This window comes from Harmonia axyridis, chromosome X (genome assembly GCF_914767665.1).
Source record: "Harmonia axyridis chromosome X, icHarAxyr1.1, whole genome shotgun sequence".
Lineage (NCBI taxonomy): Eukaryota > Metazoa > Arthropoda > Insecta > Coleoptera > Coccinellidae > Harmonia > Harmonia axyridis.
In genome coordinates this window covers 2,554,809-2,577,751 of record NC_059508.1, presented here as the reverse complement: position 1 = coordinate 2,577,751, position 22,943 = coordinate 2,554,809, and the positions used below count along the sequence as shown (strand labels likewise).

General features: G+C 33.8%; 1 protein-coding gene across 1 annotated transcript in view; it reads right to left on the bottom strand.

The window, feature by feature from the left end:
• LOC123685733 overlaps window positions 1–22,943 on the bottom strand; it is a 155,791-nt gene that overhangs the window by 73,876 nt on the left and 58,972 nt on the right. The window lies entirely within an intron of this gene.

The window sequence follows — 22,943 nt, the reverse complement described above, 5'->3', positions numbered from 1 at the left end:
TGCTGGCGTTGATAAAAAATTCTCGGCCATTTGGGCCAAGTTTGGGATGATTTTCTTTAAACTACCAAAATCTAGCAGAAGATTTCATAGAAATGTGAGAAAACTACTATCAAAGTCACACTGGCGAATGCTTCAGTCTCTCGGCGCTCGAGGAATCCCCTTATTTAGTCTAAGCGCGCACGAAATTGCAGAAATATATGCCGTGCACTGAGTTGACAATTCTCTGATTAGAGGTTTGATATGTTATAATAAATTGCCTAAAATGTTAAAGAACTGCAACAAATATGTTACCCTCAGGAAATTGTTGAAATCTGATATTAAGGAGCACTATTTTTGAGAAATTTTGTTAATTTTATTGTGAAGTTATAACTAGTAATTTCTACTGAATAAAAAAATATTATTATTAAATTTGACGGCCGTATACACAACAACCATCGAACGAAAATACCTAGAAGTTTGATCTTCAACGTCAAGGTGAAGTTCGTTAATGAGCAAAAACCCATTTTGTTAGACGTCCTTGAATCTCAGGCAATTTTTATGATTTAATTTAAGCACAATTCAATTCAATAAATCAGAAAAAGGTTAGATTAGGGAACACCACCCTTTTTTCGTGATCTGTCAATATTTTCCTAAAGGAGAACAAAATAATACGCGGTGTTATGAGAACAATTTACAGACCAGTAAGAATTAGGAATATTACAATTGTTTCAACTTTTACCGAAAGGTAGTACTTTACCAGTCTTTTTTTGAATTTTCACAATATTGGAGTTTTGTCTCTTTTGTAATGGTTTTTTTTTGTAGAATTTGTTTTTGCCAATATTTTTAAAAAACATCAGTGCTTTGCAGAAATACCTTGACATCAATTATTTTCCGAAAAATGAAAAGTTACCAAAATTTTTATTTTTTCCATTCGCAAATTAAAGATATTGAAATACTACAATGTAAGTTATTGTTCAATGAAATTATGTGAAAATCCAGTAAAAAAAAGAAAAATATCTCTAATTTCGTTTTGAACTGAGCAGTCCTTTGGTGATGTTTCATCTTAAGTATATTACCAACAGAGATTCTTATGACTAAACTTGCCTTCAAAAGTACGATTCATAGCATTACCAAGTAAATGTTTGATAATTATAAAAATCAAGATCAAACTATATCGAGATTTAACTATACATACTGAACGTAATTAAACGAATAGCAGTAAATAATGCCTCAATGGATAAATTGTTGAAAAATCAAAACCACAAAACCGCATTTAAAATTTTAAAACATTTCATTTATTTACATAAAACGTAATTCTGAAGAACTTGACGCTCATCTCAAAATTGAATATGTTCCTAGAATTCATAAAAAAACATCACAAAAAAAGATAATGACTCAGAATTCCTTGTATAAAATGTTGAACTAGAAATGGAACAAAAACAATAAATTCTTAAACGTATGGTGATTCATATGCATAAAACATATTTTTTGTTGACTTCTTGAAAGGAAATATTCGGATAAGATCAATTTATTGTTACGTCATAGGAATTTTATATTCATTGGAATGCTTCTGGAGATGTCAATTCCATAGCTCATGATGATTTACGTAAGAACAGAAAAGAAAGCAATTTATTCGTCCCCCCTTTTATTTATGAAAGAGATGATACCAACGTCAATGTCAATATCGATGAAATTTAAATCAATACCGGATAATGTAATTCGTTCACCCACACAAAAAACCGAAGCAATGGCGCAAACAAACCACTCAATAATTATAAATTGCAATCCCCTTCGAATTGACAATACCAGATCTCCTCAATCATAATCATACTATCTGTGACGGTCGTTCTTCTAGATGTTATTTTTTAGACGAAACAAATCATTTTCTTATATAACCATCAACTTGGAAATTGTTACATCACAATGGAACTAATTCTTCAACTTGTTGTTTTTTTCATATTTGATCGGTTTTTTCGAAAATAAAATCTCATTTCATAACCAGTTCAAAAGATAATTGATCGTTTCAGACTTTATTGCCTGTTAGCTAATCATAATTTGGACAAATCAAATATTTTTTCGAACTTTCGATCACATCATTTGATAATCTAAATTAATTTCATTTGGTTCTAGTGCCGTGATCAACATGAAATTTTGAACTAAGCTTGAATTAGTTATCATGAAGGGTTTTCCATTATGAATGATATAATTTAAAATGGTCGTAATTGGTAATGGCATAAATGTGTAATATTTTTTTGGAATTTTTTGTCATTTGTGTTCAATTAGTTGTGCCATTTAATATTGTTGAATCATTATATCAAAATAAGTGCTCATTTGTAAATACTGAGATGAATTCAAGTGTTATTCATAGATGACATTATTCAGTTGATCGACTCACTATTCGTCGTATTGTCGACAAATTTTTTAAGTGGTATCGAGCACGGTTCAGTACTTGGTACTGTTGTATGGTGTAAAAAAATCACTTTCAAATTTGTCTACAACACGACGAATAGCGAGTCGATTAACTGAATAATAATAGAGTATTTATTTTTGGCTATTTCAGGGATGAAGTCTAGCCAGTGCTATTCCATTCAATCTCCGACAAAATAGAAATAAAGAAAAAACAAGGACAAAAATCAATAAAAGGAAAATACAACATAAATAAACTCGATCAATTCACCACTGAAATATTTCCAAAAATAACATCGTTCACAAAATCTGTTACTGGCTCAAAAACAATGTATTCTTCAATTATCTCCTCAACGAGTTCAAAGAAAAACCTCTACATGAAATTAGCATTTCATTATTCAATTTCACCGCATTGAAGGTGAAAGAGTGCTGAAATATGTCGTCCAAGAGTTATTTTTCTCAGTCTCCACAAATGAGCATTGGTTTTGCTGAAACAATATAACCAGTTCTTACCATGAGAAAATGACATAACCTACTTAACACAAACGACATGAGAAATGTCAAAAAATAATGTACAGTGTCGCCATTGAAACCATTTTACACCGTATAATTCTTATAGAATAATCTTATACATTCAAACTTCAAATTTCAAAACGATCAGATCAGGACAATAGGAAATTCAAGCAAAGAAGAAAAAAAAAAAGCACTGATGTGAAGTTGGGAGCTTCCGAGCGCTCATTCATTCATGCACCAATTAAGCCTTTGGAGACAACTATACCTTGTACAGTACTCGAATCGCATGAATGAATGAATGAGGGCTCTTGAAGTCCTGACTTTCGAATTTCCTAATTTTTTAACATAAAATATTTCCTCGAATGATTCCGAAGGCTTACCATTGAAAATAATTATTAATAATTCAGTATTTGATTGTCTCAGTCTTTACTTGTCGGAAATTCATCTTGATGATTAAAGAGTAAAATAAATATATAAAGCGGAAATAAGTTATTTTACTTTTTAATCATCAATAATTCAGTAGTTTAAAATAAAAGCTGCCGTTTCAATAATCGGCAGAAAAAGCTTTTGTCGATGAAATTCTTTTCTCTTTCGATTCTGTAAATACCTAATATTATAAGACTGTCTGGATCTAAAATGTACAGGGTGTTCATAAGAAGATCATGAACTTGGACAGTCCAAATTCATCAAAACTCAAGATTTTCAAATTAGAACCTATATTTTTTATTATTTCTGTCGATTCTACGTACAAAAATAGTGGAAGTTCTACGTACAAAAATAGTAAGGTTCTTCCTCGATAACTTTCAAAGTATTCATTTTTGGTATAGTGTTTCTGAAGTAACCCCCACTATTTTTGTCCGTAGGATCGACTGAAATAATAAAAAATATAGGTCCTAATTTGAAAATCTTGAATTTTGTTGAATTTAAGTAGGTTTAAAAAAAAATTTCTAGAGAGAAATAAAAAAAAATCCTTTTCGCCACCTTTTTCATAAAAATCTCATTAACTCATGAACCTCCAAATAGAAATGTCCCCAGTTATAATATTCCCAAGAAAATTCCTCACGTTATCTTAGGACCATTTGAATAAAGGCGCAAAAAGCTGTCACAGTTCGTGCTGACGTATTTCACCATGCCGGGTATGACATAACTCAATTAAATTCAGTGAAGCGATCATATTGCAAACTATACTGTCCCTTCAGAAAAAAACCGTTGATGAGGAGATCTGTCCACACGAAATTTCTCCATCTTGTTGACTTGCCTAAATCTGAATCTTCATAAAACCCCAAAATTAAATCCCGTCATACAATTGTGTGGGAGATTCAGACTCCGAGGTGGGCTCAACATGAATTGGGGTCCCATTATACATTTCTTGGAACCGAAAAGAAAGGAAGTCGGTATCATAAATTTGCGAGCATATAAAATTCCAGCTCTTGCATTCATTTGCAGTCGGCTCGAATCCAATGAAATTTTTAATTAAATAATTTTCTGGAATTATTCGAGAGGAATACTGAATATGGTCGACTGAGGCAGAGGAAATTCATCTCAGAAATTCTCTTCGAAAACGATACAAGTTGAATTCGTTGGAATTATGTTTGAGTTCCACGTTCATTTTCCTCTGTCTGTTATTCTTTTCGTAATGTTGAATTTGATCTGTACAGTTTTATGCGGGTCATCCTGTATAAAAGAAGATGACGGGGTGAATGATAACGTCATATTCATGTGGCGTCCACATTGCAAGGAATTCTATGAAATATTCACGACGCTAGAGGAAATATAGTGAATTCCGGATGTTTAGTATTTTTCAGGATCAATAAAATTGTTTGATGGTTTTGATTTCCTTGTTAATTTTATCTATAATTCTTCCCTGAATCCACTGAGAGAAATCCATATTTTTTTATTAATAAAGCACTTATTTGGAGGTTATTTATTCACAACTATTACAGCATATTTATATTTAATATATTCATTAAAAGTTAAATTATGCATTGAAAAAAGTTTATTAATAAAGAAAAAAATATTTGTTTACAACGTATTTGATAATATTTAATATATTTCGGTTATAAATAATGTATATGAATTAACGTTATCTCCACAAATAACATAAATTCATTATCAACAAATTTTCAACTGGTAGTTAACGAACATTTGCTATTTATAAATAAACTCTTACAAGCATTAAATAATTTATCCACTCAGAATATAGGATTTATTAATAATTAACAAACTAACATAATTCTAGCGATCCAATCTGTGGAAAAGTTTAAGGACACATCCCTCAAAGAGAAGCGCATCTCCTTGAAGGATCTGTCCTTGAACTTTTCCTTTGATTTGAATTTCCTTTTTAAACATAAAATCTATGTTACTATGGGCTTATTGAACGTCGCTTAGCACATCTGTACTGAATTTTGGGTTTAGATCGTTTGTACCTGCTTAGTTAATAGTGATGTTAGCAGAACAGTGGTTAGAGGGAACAGATGCAATCAAGATGACTAGGGTTCAAATCCGGATACCCTCAATATGAACTCTAAAAAAATTACCTAATTTGGCAAACGGTTTTTCTCAGACCCTAACAATCGGATAATAGAAACAACCAAAATAATTATCTAAGAAATACGTTCAGCATTATTGAATTGAAATTTTTTTTTATTCAGCATGGATACATATTACATATAAATAAGGTTTATTAATTATTACTCAATGATACATTAACCTCAACTATATTTATTTCCTTCAAATGGATATTTCCTCAGCATTATTAATAAAAGTCATGTGTAAATAAATGAAGTGTAATAATAAATGTTGATTATTGGTGGGATTTCAAATAAATTATTTATTTCCATGAAACTAATATTTGTTTGTCCATATATCCAATGAATGATTTATTTATAACTATAATGCATTTTCGATAATATCAAATAAACACTTCTCTCAGTGTTAAAGCAGCTTCCATATCAATATTTGTTGATCTCTAAGAACGACAATATACATGTAGTCGAACCAAATTCACGCATCTTGTCATGAAATGACTGTGAGAATCCTACTTGGGTGTATTGAAAGTCATGCCAACAGGTATTCAAGATATACAGGGTGGCCAAGAGATTGACGTCAAAAAGAAAAAAACAGGTCCCTCGTGTCATGTGCCATTCGAATCACCCTCATGTATGTTATGCGATTTTTCACGGTTTCAAATTATGAATTTTTTTATGAACTTTTCGATTTGACCATCTTAAAAAAGATATAAAAAAAAAGTACAAAGTTTTTCTGTGAAATTTTTTTTGTAACTCAATCTCCAAGAACTGTACTTTTATACATAAAATAACCAGCTTCGTTACTTTGATAGAAATTATGGAAATGTTGGGAAGTTACGTGAATTGGATTAAGATCTAAATTTTCGAATCTAAATAAAAAATGTGAAAAGGCTAATTAACGGTTTCTTAGTATGCTTAAAAACTGCGCTCAACAGTCAGCTTTCAGAATCATTAATAAAAAACAGTCTACTTTTACTAGAATTAGCTTTCAAAGTCAGCAAAGAACTAGACATTTACTCAAAAATTATTTTTTGCCATTTTGAGATTTTTCTGATCAACTTATGACAGAAAATGCTGAAAATTAATGAGAATTAGCTTTAGATGTTGGTCAAGAAAAGTTTTAGATAAAGAAAGAAAAAGGTATGGCAATAAATCACACATCATAATGTAAATAAAAAGAATTTTATTTATAAAATTTACAATAGGTTTTCAAAGTGGCCACCTCGAGCCTCAATACACTTTCTTAGAAAATTTTCTTTTAATCGCATAAAAGCTGCCCTGTTTTCTCTTGGGACACCCTGTCTTCTGCTCTTCTCTCAATTTCTGCTGATTTTTATATAAGGGTTTTTAGGAGGGTATACCAGCGCATATAAATGCAATTTACTCTGAGGTGAGTTTTTTATTGAGGGGATCAAATATATGTTAGTAATTGTCTTTTCATCAAACTTTCCAATGTTTTCCATTTTACTGGCTGCGATAGTTTTACATTACAACCTTTAGGCATTCTGAAAAATATGATAAACCTATCATTTTCAAATTTGAACTTTCGGCTGTACCTGTAGTGCCTATGATATGTGAACAGTGTGGTGGTACTCAACATGAGAATCTTACTATTCTGTACATATTGAAACAGTTTTTTTTTGCTAGCATAGCAGTTGGAGCCAAAGTACATTTCGTCAATTAATAAAAAAATATATAAGATAAGATAAGAAGAGTCGCTGAAACTACTCCACTGATTATATCACGATTTCCCTGGAAGAAATTATCAAGGTAGTCTTACACGAGGGCTCAAACTAGTCTCTAATATTTTGAATTTTTTGTGTATCCTGACACAGAAATAGCAGACTAGATAACCCGCAACAGACAACAAGCTCTACAAGATAGTTTCATCACAACGCGTCGAATTACCGACCAATGAAAAGAAGACAGACATATCACTAAATGCACCACGGCTAGATTTAATATTTCAAAGAGCTCTAAAAAAAGTTGGAAAGAGTTATTCGAAAGGATTATTCGGCAGAAAGGTTACAAATTAACCGTTTTCAAAGCTATGTTTTGAGAATAACATCCATCAAATGATGGCCTTGGTGGGAATTATAAATATTGAGCCTTGCGTAGAAGTTCGTGTTTGAGAACCTTGTCTTCGAGGTAAACTCACAGTTAAAATCACAAGGGCTCAAATCTGGAGAGCGCGGGGGCCACTGAATTTGCTCGTACAATGAGATCAGCTAGCCTGTAACATCTTCTAAGGACAGCACTAAGAGCATGGACTGTAGTGCTGAAGAACAATATTGATGGGATCACAATGCTCTTCAACAAATTTCCCCAATTTTAAGCTGAAAATTATCAGGACTCTAGCAGTACCAATCTGAGTTCACTTTAACAGTTACAAAAAAGTAATACCTAAAAGTGCCTGTATGCAAGACATCACACCAATTCGAAACAATTGAACTGTGAGGAAATCAACCAGATTGCCAAAGAATCAATCACAAGAAGATATTCATTCTGGCGTATCACTTTTAATATCAACTAGTGTATTTTGAATTTTTTGAACAAAGTTATATTTCATCTAATTAAGGAATCAATAATATAGTTAAAACATGAGTTTCTCTCCTGCTTTCAGATAAGTTACCTATTGTGTTTCAAACAAAAATCAGCAATCAATATTATATAACTCTTCCGCGCTTTGTAGAGTATATAAATCGGATAGTGTAGCAAACCCTTAACCATTCATGTTCTATGCTTCGATTCATGGACTTCCCCTCTGTCAACCCTCACCGTTGGTTGTTTGATTCATAAAACCACGACATAAACCGTTTATAATCACATGAATGAAGTTTCAAACACCTAAGTTATCATAAATAATATAGGTCACGTGAAAGCGAACTGATTAGCGTGATTTTCAATTCCTTTCAACTTTGAAAATCAATCATCCTTTACCTTTTAATGTCATTCTGCTTCAACAGAAAAATTTTTCCTTTACATTTCCATCTCCCTTTTGATTTTTTCAACTTTTTGCTTTACGTAAGGAACTAAATAAAAAAATTTGTAAGTACCAAATATTTCAAATTAATAAAAATTATTTGAAGGGAGGATAGACTAATGTCTCTCTGTGTCGACAAATTCTGAATATTTTAAGAGTTTGTCTGATGAAGGAGTTTTATTCAGACTTCAAAACAACAGTTAATTAATTCAAAGTGTTAGTGTTCCATTTTCGTAGTCAACATTTTTTTCAATCTGACAACTTCTGACAAGTTATTGCAATTATATGCGCAGGAGCATTTTATTCGAATCTTATAAGCTTGCTTCAGGAATTGTAAGTGTAAACTCTAAATAAGTGTTTCTTAAAATTCCAATCATCTCAGGAATATTTAGTCATACCAAGGGATGAAAAAGATCTCGGAGACCAGTTTCAATTCAGACAGACCATACAAGTTGGTTATACAGATTTTACGGAGCAGGACAAAGATAAATTGATCCATGAACTAGAAAAAGAGTTTAGAGGAGACAGATATCATCGCAAGAATAACAATTGTAATCACTTTTCTAGTGCTTTCACAAAAATTTTATGTGGACATGAGATACCTCCTTGGGCGAATAATAATAATAATAATGACTTTATTTTCACAGTCAAATTTTTTTACAGGATATTTAATGCTAATTTTTCATTGCTATTATTTTCATTATTAATAAGTTCTGTTCCACACAGAACGTCATAAATTTTCTCCATAAGTAATGGAAATAACAATTAACTGCACATTGAATTATAATTTTGTCAAACGTTCCTTGAAAATACCAAGATTGTTAGTCTGATCATAATTTGAAGATAGGTGGTGTTGTCTTGATACTATTACGTGTATTTGGTTTGTGTTTGGCTCCAATGGAGTGAACGTGGTATGTGCGAAATAGTCAACCTTTTGTCGTCTTATTTCTTTTTAGGAACAATGTTCTTGAAAAAAAGATAAAGCATATGGAAATAATAAATACATTCTTGAAATGCTCTGATTTTCTTGGGACGGTCAAACCCAAAAATGTCGCTGAATTCTCGGAAAGTTGCAATTTTAGGAGCCAGCCTGTATAAGTGAATATGATGGGGTGAGTCATATTCATATGGTGCCGACATTGCTAGGATTCCTAAGATATATTCACGTCGCTCTAGGAAATATTCTGAATTCCGCAAGTTCAATACTTTTCAGGAGCAATTGCTACTTCAACTGCATCTATATGAAAAAGTTTCTTTTGGAGTCTCTTTGACGTGTCTCCATCTCATTGTAAATATTTCTATATTCGTGGGAAGTCATTGTGACCGAACAAATCTTTCCTTTTTAACTGTCGCCTTCTTGGACACTATATATTTGAAAGGATCAATAATTCTCTAGAACTCCCCAAAATTTTTTTCGTACAATAATTTTACAGTAATGTTTCATATGGTTTTAATAACCTTCTACTGTAATCACTACCATCTTTGCTGTTATCTGCATCTTCTTGAGCAATATGAAAATGACAAATACATGCTTGGGAGGTTCACAATTTTATGTGAGCCATGGTGTATAAGTGAAGATAAGGTTATATTCATGTGGCGTCGACCTTGCAAGGATTCTTATGAAATATTCACGGCGCTCTAGGAAATATAGGGAATTCCGAAAGTTCAATACTTTTCTGAATCAATAAAATGAATTGAAGAATGTTGAAATGAAGAAAAAAATCATTTACTTGAGCGAAAGTCACTTTATATTTCATATTGATTTCTCACCCTCACAATCTTACAATATTTCAACCGGAACATAAGGGATTCTGACCGGAGTACAGATATTTGCTGCTGAAATCGTTATTTGGAATAAACTGGGCATAACACGGGGAGTGTGATGTATTTTATGTTACGAACACTCAATTTTTATACTTCAGATATATAGAAATGTCCCACAAAAATATATTATTTCCTCTACTGTACGTTATTTCTGAACTTACTGAGAAGAAATCTGAAAATAAGTATCATCCTGTAGTGATTCATAGCCGATCAGGTTAATTTAATTTTTCATTCAGAAAAATATTTTTCCGGCTAATATCTTAGTTCTGAATTAGGGAAAATGCGAAATAGAGAACAATTTGATGGTTTCAGCTGAATAATGCCTCAATCAACCTCAATCAGAAGCTTTTGCGCGCCTCCAATTTGCATTTTTCATGAAATTCCGCATGCACGTAATTCAATCTCTTGAACATAAACCTGAACTTCAAAATTCAATCACTCAATTAGAGATACTTTAAGAACAAAGAGTTGCGTGATATTTTCAATAATAATACCTCTAGTGATTGAATTTTCGCTTTAGGTCTGTCTACTTATTATTTCATAACGAAATTGTCGTCGAACGGAGAATCTATCTCAAATTTTCCATTGCATCTGTTTCAATATACTCAGTTTATGTTCAGTTTGTTTGAACACACATCTGAACATAGAATTACGTTGTACCTCCAACATAATGCTATTTTTCACTTTTTTGGATTAATGTTTTCAGGAAAACAAAAGAGCATACGAAAATATAAATGCACACATGCATTTGTCTATTTCTCTTGTTGATATTAGAATAGAATAGAAGAATATCATATGTAATAAAATTTAATAAAGGATGTCTATGTCTATGATTCAACCTTAATAATACATGTCAAGTCAAGTCAACATTTGTTTATGATTTGTTACTGCAAAAGCTGACTCGAATAGTAGAGCGAAATATATTTAATGGACTCTCCTTTTCCAAATAACCAAAGGGGTGATACTCTACAAACATATTCTGTACTTCTCTGGAACCATCGAACTAATGGTGCCTATTTACAATTTCAACCGGAAATTTGGATCCTGAAAATTTCAGGTCTCTAGCACATTCCGTCCGAGAGTTATCGTGTTATCGGCTGAATGGACAGACATAATTGTTTGTGACATCAATTTCTTCATCAGTAAGTCAAAACCAATTATTTAAGAAAACTTCCGGCTCGAAATTACAGGAATAAGCACATCATGAAAACATAAATGAAGAGAAGTTAAAAACCTCAATTAATGGAGGGGGTACCCAAGTAATCATCTATGTATTAAATGAATAAAACGAAATACAATAATTCGAATCGTTTTTTCATGTTATCGTACATTCCTACAACAACTTCATATCATCTTCAAACGTCATGTTGCAAAAAAAAGTTGACATCCTACGAGTATACCACTCTTGAAAATGGAAACGGTCATTCAACTGCAAACATGAAAGGCAATACCTGATATTCTACAAGTTCCTTTCAAGGGATATCTCTCATCATATCGGATTGTATTCTCGCATACGATTCAAAGTGAATCTTTCGTTTATTCATCGAATTCAATTGAGACATTGTAAATTCCGATTTCTCGAATTGTGCCTTCCAAGATTTGAGATGGGAAAAATGAAATATCGAATGGGATATATCCATGCATACCTATGCGGATTTCTGAGCGTATTGAGGTGGAAGAATTCTAGTGGATGGCGTGAAATAAACGACATGCCTCTCGCAAGTTCGTGGTAACACCCTATCTTTTTTTTTTACACCTTGTTCCGTCTATCTCATTTTTATTCCAAGAAGAAAAAAGAAAAGTTGAACTCGGGTTGAATGACACTTGAATACTCGGTTATTCGTTTATAAATTCCTTTTTCTGAGAAACAGGCGGACTCTTGAGATTTAAGATAACAAAAAATCAGGTTTGTTCAATTCCTAGTATCTGATTCAATTCCAATGATTTGAAGAATATAATTTGAGTTTCAAGAAATTCAAAAGATCCGAAAACCTTTTAATTATAAGATTTCTAATAGACGTGATTACTCTATGTTTCAATAGTGATGTTTGCACCTCAGTTCTTAGGGTTCTTCAAGAAGTTTTGCGGTTCGATAAGATAGGGCGTTGTTACTAGCCTTAATTGTTTTTGTGATGTTGATACACTCTTCGTATGAACGTGTGTGAACTTTAATTATAATCTGCCAATTCATACAATTCGGTACAAGCCATTTAGTACCGAGTGCCATTGTATTTTTTTGCAATGGAAAAATTGAGTCTCTCGCAGTGATTGAATTTTTACCTTCACAAGCTAATCATATATTTGTTTCTGAATCTTCCGACCAACCGACCAAACCGAGCCAAGGATATATACGTGAAAAACCGTACAACGTCTGTGTATTAATAAATTAAATTGATTTCATGGCATTCAGACAATGTTTCAATCCTGAAAAAAGTACATCCTCGAGCAGGACTCGAACCCGCAACCTCCGAATTACTAGTTCGATCCTCTAGCCAACTGAGACACCGAGGAAGCTGAAGATTCTCCGCAAGGAACCACTAATCCCAGAATTGAGTGTGAATATGCCTTACGAACATTGTACAAGGATATTATTGATAAATCCTTTTTCAAAGGAGAAGAATATACTCATTTGCAACGCAAGTGGGGAATGATCAATTTCCGTTCACGAATACAAAATTATCAGCGGAATAATTTATCAAAAGCAAATTTGAGATACCTTTCATTTATTTTATGATATTGTTGACATCCCAATGTTATATTTATTCATTAAATTTAATGTAGTCAATTTATATAATAAACGATTTGTCGATATTCCAATTCTGGAAAAACTGTCTTTGGTTTTTGAATGTATGGCCAAGTGGGTAGGCAAATTCCTGAAAGAAAGGGGCGCTGAAGTCAGTTGCTCTTCAGTCTGCCCAACGTCATGATCCGCCACTGAGATTACCACATCATCAAATTTTTCCATCTTTTTTCAATTATATTTGTGGAAATGACCAAAAAAGAAGGCACCTATATATCGATGAAGACATGCTTGAATTTGATAGAGACTCATCCAGAAAATAGCATTAGAAGGATTGCTTATGCTGCGAACTTTCATGTGACAGTATGACATAGTTTTCAGAAAAATACTCTTCAACCTTGCGTCTCCAGGAAAAAAAAGGATTCGATCCAGCAACAAAATTTTGTCTACCTATCAAACCAGTTTTACGTAGGATGGAGTTTTCACTTTGAGAAATTCGCATGAGTGAACTGAAGGAAATACACGTGCAGTCAGGCACAACAAATATCAATTGAAATAATCAAAGACGTATGTTGAGGATTTTTTTAAGAATCGATTGATCCTTCAAATGCATTTGTCTATACTACTCGAGTGTATGGACATCGCTGATAGTATATTGTGTTATAAGTGGTACAGTCCAACTTTTCTCACGAGCGTGGAAGTACAAACACAAGAGTGAGAGGAGGACTATCTACATATGTTGCACACTATACTTTTCTTACAACTACACAATAATTTAAATAATTCAAGTAATGTACCTAAATCAATTCAAAATGGCTTTCATTGACAGTATCTGTTCATTTATCGCGTTTCGATAGAAACGACTTCTCAAAAGGCCAGTTTGATTGGTCTACAAAGCGAGGTGTGGGCAAAGTGCAATGTGGAATAATATTGTTTTTCAAAGTATACATAATAGTGAAATTGAATAAGCTATGAAGAATACGCTACTTTCCATAGCAGTTATAGCAAAATGTTTTCAAGCATGATGAGGCTCCACCTCTATTTAGAGATATAGCCAGGTACACTTCGGATCAGAACTTTCCAAATAAATGGATAGACAGCGATTGACCACATACATGGCCCGCTACATCACCAGATTTCAATCCTGTCTATTATTTCGTTTGGAAATATTTGAAATATTCATGTGTTCATCGGAAATAGGAAGTGAGGAAATTTTCTTACGAAGTATCGAAGTTGCATGCGATAAATATACAGACGCTATGAAAAAGGCTATCAGATATAATTTGAAGAGGAAAATAATCGAGCGAAACAATGGTCCTTTCGAACAACTTCTGTGATTCGTTCCAAATGTTTTTTTTTCATTCATTTATTTATGTTTATAATGCTCATTTTGAATACATATGACACAAGTCAGGTTTTTTGGGAAATACTTGAGATAGTATATGAATCACAAATAGCAAGTACTACAATCGCAGCGTTTCGCATAACATGGTTTTTCTTATGTTATGTTGGATCAAGCACCGAATTTGTCAGAATATCAGGAAACACAAATATTCACCCAGTGGAACAAGAAATTTTTATCAATTTAATATCAGTGTATGATTTTTCCCCGAGCTGTTTGTAATTTTAGTATTGAACTAAATTTTTCGATGAAATTCGTAATAAATGACATCCGTTTTGCAATAGATAGATGTAGCGGAAGTGGTAGTCGAAATAAAAAATCGTAGATGTCATAAAATAAGCTTAGGTATTTGTAAACATAACGCTATCGAAATATTAATAGATTTGTGTCTGCATCATAAAATTATTCTCGATTACACATGTCTGTTTACGAGCCAAATTCTCGTCAATTGCAGGAGGTTTTAATTTTCTGTTTTGATATAAAGAAATCTGCGGCTGAGGTTCATCGAATGTTCTCAAATACCTTCGTTGAGACAAGGATTGAAAGAATTCTCTAATTTGCCCACATTTCCACAGCTTTACATAAATGGAGAGCTTGTTGGGGTTATGATATTCTTTGAAATATGCATCGAAGTGTTGAATTAATTGAAACTCTAAGAAAAGTTGGGATAAACAGTGCCTTGAAGCAAAGTAGTCAAGAAGAAAAATGAGTTTACTAATTACTAGCATGAATGAGAAGTTTGTTCCTTGAATTGAATTGATTTAGTCCTTGCAGTTTTAGTATGAATCTTAATAAATTTCCAATGTACCTATGGTGAGGTCGCTATTAGTGATAGAACGTGCCTAGAGTGGTTTCAACGGTTCAAGAACGGTGATTTTGACGTCGAAGACCAGCATGGCGGAGGAAGAGAGAAGGTTTTCGAAGATACAGATTTGAAAGGCATTACTTGATCAAGATTCGTGTCAAACGCAACAAGAATTGGCAGGATCAATAGAACCAAACAATTCATTTTAGAAAGCCTGAAAGTCATGGGAATGATTCAGAATAGGGGAAATTGGGTGCCGTACGAGTTGAAGCCGAGATATGTTGAACGGCGTTTGTTTGCTTGTGAACAGCTGATTTCAAGGTAAAAACGGATCGGATTTCTGCATCGCATTGTGACTAGAGACCAAAAATGAGTTCATAACGATAATCCCAAGCGCAGAAAATCATGGGTATATCCCGGCCATGCTTTCACGTCGACGGCCAAACCGAATATTCACGGTTCCGAATTCTTGCTCAGTATTTGGTGGGACTAGCTCAGCCTAGTGTATTATGAGTTTTTAAAACCGACTGAAACAATCTCAGGTGATCGTTATCGAACGAAAGTGATGCGTTTGATCCGAGCATTGACAGACAAACGGCTGCAATACAACGAGAGCATGATAAAATGATTTTAGAGCACGACAATGCTCGACCCCATGTTGCGAAAGTGGTCAATACATATTTAGAAACGTTGAAATAGGAAGTCCGTTCCCACCCACTGAATTTTCCCTCGGACTATTACTAGTTTGGATCAATGGCACACGGCCTGGCTGACCAGCACTTCTGGTCTTACGAAGAAGTAAAAAATTGGATCGATTCGATGATCGCTTCAAATGATGATCAGTTTTTTCAACGTGGAATTCGTACGCTGCCCAATAGATGGAAGCAAGTAATGGTCAGCGATGGAGAATACTTTGAATCATAAAAGTATAACCAGTTTTTTACAATGAAGCTTCGAAAATTTTTTTATACGAATCTGAAGATTTGGATCAATTCAAAGATGAATCGATGACTAGTGATGAGCGATATTTCACTAACTGTGATTCAATCACTGATATCTCCAAATCACAGGTATTCACAGTTCCTCGCCTATAACGTACAAAGTGATCGTGATCACAGTTTACAGTTGTGATATCACATCATTCGCGAGACGTACGACCTAATAAGGGCGATTTTTCTATATCCACGTAAGAATGACATGAGAGATTCGGGACTTCGCACCTTATTGCATAGTCGGTAACGATCTAGCTCTAATACGCGTTTGGTATTAGATATTTCCCTTGATCGATGAGCGAAATTGTGATTTGAAAATCACGTTGTGTATCGTGACTGTGATTTTTGAATATCAGTGATTTCAAAATGTGATGTGATCACGGTTTCGAAATAATTTCTGATATACCTATGTAAGGTTTTAGGAATTGATGAAAATCGAAGAAATTTTTTATTTATTTGTAATCAATTGTATCAATTATGAACATATGAATAAATAAGTTTAACAGTTGTAGAAAAAATAGAAAGGAGAATTAAATTTTGCATAAATTACTGGTCGCATAATTTCCATCGACCTGTGTGAAGAAAGTCCAAAGTTCGCTAGTTTTGCGTCTATTCATACTTCCAAAAACACACAATCTTAATGAAGAACTGAATATCTGGTCACTAGTCTTTTATACTATCAATCACAATATCACGATTCACAAAGAGTTCACGATTCGTTATTCACAGTATTCATTGATGGAAATATCTAATACCGAGCACGTATTAGAGCTAGATCGTTACTGACTATGCAATAAGGCGTGAAGTCTCAGATGTTATTTTTACGATGATATAGGAAAATCGTACGTCTCGCGTACGATGTGATATCACAACTGTGATCACGATCACGTTGTACGTTATAGGCGAGGAACTTTGAATACCTGTGATTTGAAGATATCAGTGATTGAATCACAGTTAGTGAAATATCGCTCATCACTAATCATCGATTCATCTTTGAATTGATCCAAATCTTCAGATTCGTATAAAAAAATTTTCGAAGCTTCATTGTAAAAAACTGGTTATACTTTTATGATTCAAAGTATTTCCCATCGCTCGAAATTCGAAATTGAATCACAGTTAGTGAAATATTGCTCATCACTACCCTCAATATATATACTGTGAATAGTGAATTCGTCGTGAATCGTGATCAATCAAAATCAAAATTTTTTATTCTCCTAATTACATTTCTTCGACTTGATGTATTATTTGAGTACATCTAGAGCAGGTGTGTCTTCTCCCCATTCACTGATGACGACACAAGAACATCCATAGTATGATTGATAGTATAAGGAACTATTTCAGTTCTTTATTAAGATTGTGTGTTTTTGGTAGTATGAATTGGCGCAAAACTAGCGATCTCTGGACTTTCTTCACACAGGTCGATGGAAATTATGCGACCTGTAATTTATGCAAAATTAAATTCTCCTTGAGACATGCTAACCGCACAGATGATGGAAATAGCCCAAATAACTATCTAACATGCTTTAATTGAATAGAGACTCATTCAGAACATAGCTTTAGAAGGATTGCTTATGCTCCGAACATACATGTGACAGTATGACATGGTTTTCAAAAAAATACTCTCCACCCTTGCATCTACAGGAAAAAAAACGATTCGATCCAGCAACAAAATTTTGTTTACCTATCAAACCAGTTTTACGTAGGATGGAGTTTTCACTTTGAGGAATTCGCATGAGTGAGCTGAAGAGAATACACGTGCAGTCAGGCACACCAAATATCAATTGAAATTATCAAAGACGTATGTTGAGGAGTTTTTCAAGAATCGATTGATTCTTCAAAAGCATTTGTCTGTACTATTCGAGTGTATGCACATCGCTGAATAGTAAATTGTGCAATGAGTAGTAGAGTCCAACTTTTCTCAGGAGTGTGGAAGTTCAAACAAAAGAGTGAGAGAAGGACTTTCTCCAAATGTTGCAAACTATACTTTTCCTACAACTGCACAGTAATTTAAATAATTCAAGTAATATACTTAATTAAATTCATAATGGCTTTCATTGACAGTATCTGTTCATTTATCGCGTTTCCATAGAAACGACTTCTCAAAAGGCCAGTTTCATTGGTCTACAAAGCGTGGTGTGGACAAAGTGCGGTGTGGAATAATATTGTTTCTCAAATTATACATAATTTTAAAATTGAGTTAGCTATGAAGATTACGCTACTTTCCATAGCGGTTATAGAAATATAGCCAGGTACACTTTGGATCAGAACTTTCCAAATAAATGGATAGGCAGGGGTTGACCGAATACATGGCCCGCTAGATCACCAGATTTCAATACTGTCTATTATTTCGTTTGGAAATATTTGAAATCTTCATGTGTTCATCGGAAATAGGAAGTGAGAATATTTTCTTACAATGTATCGAAGTTGCATTCGATAAATATACAGAAGTGAGAAAAAAAGGCAACAAGTACTACAATCGCAACCTTTCGCATAACCCCAGGTTTTTATTAACACAAAAAAGGCTATCAGATATAATTTGAAAAGGGGAAGAATCGAGCAGAACAAAGGTCCTTTCGAACTTTACTTTCTTTCTTTTTCTGTGAGTTTATAGGCATTGTCTAAACATTATTTTTCCTAAATTTCCACACAATTATATGACCGGCATTCAAGACCGCTTCTCCTAAAATGTTTGCTTTTTGGTTAATGGGTGATTATTCATAAATTACAATGCATTCGCCTTCTATTACATTCCTATTATTTGGAGTTGCTTCTAAATAACGAAAATGAAGAAGAATTTTGTTAACGGCACAGACTATTCTTAAATTGCCACATGTTTTTGTACATCATAAAATATAAATATTTACATCTATGCTCTGAGAACGCAACTTGAATATGGGTAAATTGCTCACCAATTTACCCATGAATCATGAACTGACATCAACGCATATCGTGTCACTTTAAGGTTATACAGTCTTTGGTTATTTATGCTATTCAAAAGAGTTGAATTGAAATAAGTTCAAATTTTGAATCGATAACCGATCTACGGAGTGATTGAAACTTGTTTAATCGAGACAGTGAAACTTCACACTATAACTGATAAATAAGATCGAATTATTGTGACAACATGGATTATCGACCATGAAGAAGAAATGAAAATAATGGAAGATATTCAAAACCAAGTTTCGAAGACATTGAGATGAATATACCTACACAACAACCCACCTCCCATGATGAATCAAGTACCTAATTTGTCAGATTATCAGGAAATGCACATATTAACCCAGTGGAACAAGAAATTTTTTTTCAGTTTAATATCAATGTATGATTTCTTCCCGAACTTTTTGGAATTTCACTATTGAACTAAATTCTTGGCAGAAATTTGTAATAAATGACATGAGGGACACTTAAATCTACTGATTCCAAATGAACATTTTCAGCTCCTTCTAAATATTTCGATCAAATTTCAATTTTCTACTATTGAGGGTGTTGAACCTCAGTTTGTGAAAATAACCATAATGTTTCTAATACGGACCTGAATTTTTAAATAAGTTTGAAGATAAATGTGTAAATGGAGTGAATAATCATAAATAGGTTTTTTTGACTCTTCTAGGGTAGCTTTATCTCAGGTTAGGTTAGGTTAGGTTAGGTTTTTTTGACTCTTCTAGGGTAGCTTTATCTCAGGTTACTGTATGTACATTCACCAATGAAATACCATGTATAGGTATCATCTCCTCTGAATCAAAACAAATCAGATCCTAATCTTTCTCAAGAAAGCTTAGACACACCAGCAATTCTAGGCATTCAAATCTATTGCGATCTAGGAATTCGCTTACTGAAAACATGATTTCATAATACGATTAGATAGATTGTATCATTCAATGACATATCACAGAAATTCAACCACAGTTTTGTATTGTTGCCACAGTTTTTAATTTTCACTGTTCTGCTTACTCTTGATCATAGATTTAAGAAATTCCAAAACTCCGCCTTCTAGTCGATGATTGTTGGTGCATTAAATTATTATTAGTCTATAAGACTGACTTGCAAAAATACGAGAATTGCGTGAAACAATAAATTTTTTTGCAGATATTTATTTTCAAGGTATTTCATGCACATTTTTCATGCGAGTTACATTTGATATTATGGATTATTTCATCAAATAATGTTGATGATATGGAATATTTTATCTATTCTAGGTTCATGATGTCTCAATGATCAATTGCTCACAATGATGATGTGAATTAAAGACAACATAGTTCTAGGATGAGAATGAATCGAAGTTTATAATGACGAAAAGCTCTCCACATCATGGAATAAACCCATCGGTGAGTACTAAGAACAATTATTATAGGTACAAAGTTCATTCAAGGGAAAAAAATTCCTCCAAATACTATCTATTAAGTAGAAATTAAAGTTATATGAAAATGTAAACCTCTTTATTATTTCATCCATTATTTTTATATATATTCTGAATGCCGAATTTTTTATATTCCGAATTCACGCCATGCGTGGAAACTATCAGACATGACTAAAATTTTCTGGAATAATTGAACAAACAACAACCTCAACGAAATAAAATTTATCCCATTATCCTTTCGCCCTACTATCTCTGGGAACTGGATGGTCCTAATGAGAAGCTCTCCGCTGTATCTCTGCATTTTATTACGATACATTAAAGCCCTACCCTAGCATCATTCATTTCAGTTGGCTCGTAGCCGACAATTTTGTATCGAATAGAAACACCATACGTATGATAAAAATAATGTCCGCTTTCGTACACTTCTTCATTGCCATATGTTTTGAAAGAAAAGTCAGTGAAAGCCACTAAAAGACCTTTTGTTCGAAATTAATTATCAGGTGTGTGAATAAGTCTTTCCCGTTTTTTGTAAGAGATGGCGCCACCAATACTGTGCGAGTATTTAATGGTTACATATGTCATAATCAAAGCTTATTCATCTGTCAACAATTCCACACTAACACATTAGTTGAAATTTTTTCGCATCATAAATTTTTGAAATCGTGAAAATGTCGAAATTTAAGCCGAGTCGACGTCATTTGCGGGAAGTTTCACTTTATTGGTTCAATTTGAAGAAATCTGCTGCCGAGGCGCATCGGTTGCTTCAGGAAGCTTATGGAGAAGGTTGTGTCGATGATTCAAGTGTTCGCGGATGGTTTCGACGCTTCAAAAGTGGCGATTTCGACGTGGAAGACAAGGAGCGTTCCGGGCGGCCGCAAATCTTTGAAGATCAAGAATTGGCGACTTTGCTTGATGAAGATTCGTGTCAAACGCAAGAAGAACTTGCTGAAGCATTGGGAGTTGACCGAACAACCATTTCCAAGCGTTTGAAAGCCATGGGAATGATCCAAAAGCAAGGAAATTGGGTGCCGTACGAACTGAAGCTGAGAGACGTCGAACGGCGTTTTTTCACTTGCGAACAGCTGCTTCAGCGACATAAAAGAAAGGGTTTTCTGCATCGTATCGTGACTGGCGATGAAAAGTGGATCCGTTACGATAATCAGAAGCGAAGAAAATCATGGGGACTACCCGGCCATGCATCATCATCGACGGCCAAGCCAAATATTCATGGCGCCAAGCTCATGCTCTGTATATGGTGGGACCAGCTAGGTGTGATTTACTATGAGCTTCTGAAACCGAATGAAAGGATCACAGGCGAGGTCTATCGACGACAATTGATGCGTTTGAGCCGCGCACTGCGAGAAAAACGGCCACAATACTCCGACAGGCACGACAAAGTTATTTTGCAACATGACAATGCTCGCCCACATGTTGCACAGCCGGTGAAAACATACTTAGAAACGCTCAAATGGGAAGTCCTACCCCACCCGCCGTATATTCCAGACATTGCTCCGTCTGATTACCATCTCTTCAGATCGATGACGCATGGCCTGGCTGACCAGCACTTCCATTCCTACGAGGAAGCCAAAAAATGGGTGGATGACTGGATAGAGGCCAAACCGGTCGAATTTTTTCGCAACGGGATTCGTATGTTGCCAGAAAGATGGGGAAAAGTTGTAGCTAGCGATGGCCAATACTTTCAATAATTCATTTGTAAACATTTTTTCCCAATAAAGGCTCAAAATTTGAAAAAAAACGGGAAAGACTTATTCACACACCTTATAAGTTTTTATCGCTGAAAATATATGCTGCGATGGAAGGAAAATTCCTACGCAAAGAGCTGTCAAATTAGAGTTCGAAATAGCCACATTCTTGTTCATGAAATATTTATCCACGTTTGAAGTTGAAAAAAAAAGATATAATAATAATAATAATAATAATAATAATGTTTATTTCATGATTAGTCTACATTCAAAACAAAATACAGTCATTTTACAATGTAAGAAAATATTGAAAGAAAAAAAAGAAAATCGTGACATGAAACAAACAGAAATCAAATTTTCTCGAAGGTGAGCTCCCGGAGGATTAAACCTTGTGTGAGAATCAAAAAAAAAAAAAAAGTACAAGTTTAAAAGTCTTGACGTAATTTCCACGAATTCTCAACAGACGGCAGATTAAAGGTGCTACACGAGTAGACTGACGACTCCAGGACTATTGATTCGATATGTTATAGGTGTTCTTTATGTCGATTATACTGGCTATGAAGTGTCTTGACTGACTCAGGATCCAACTTTTTATTTTCTTCTTAAATGCAGTCATTATACTAGGAATCTTCAAAACTTGAGGGATACCATTATAGACTCGAGGCGCAAGGAACAGGTGTGATCTCTGACCCTTCGTCCCACATGAGGTAG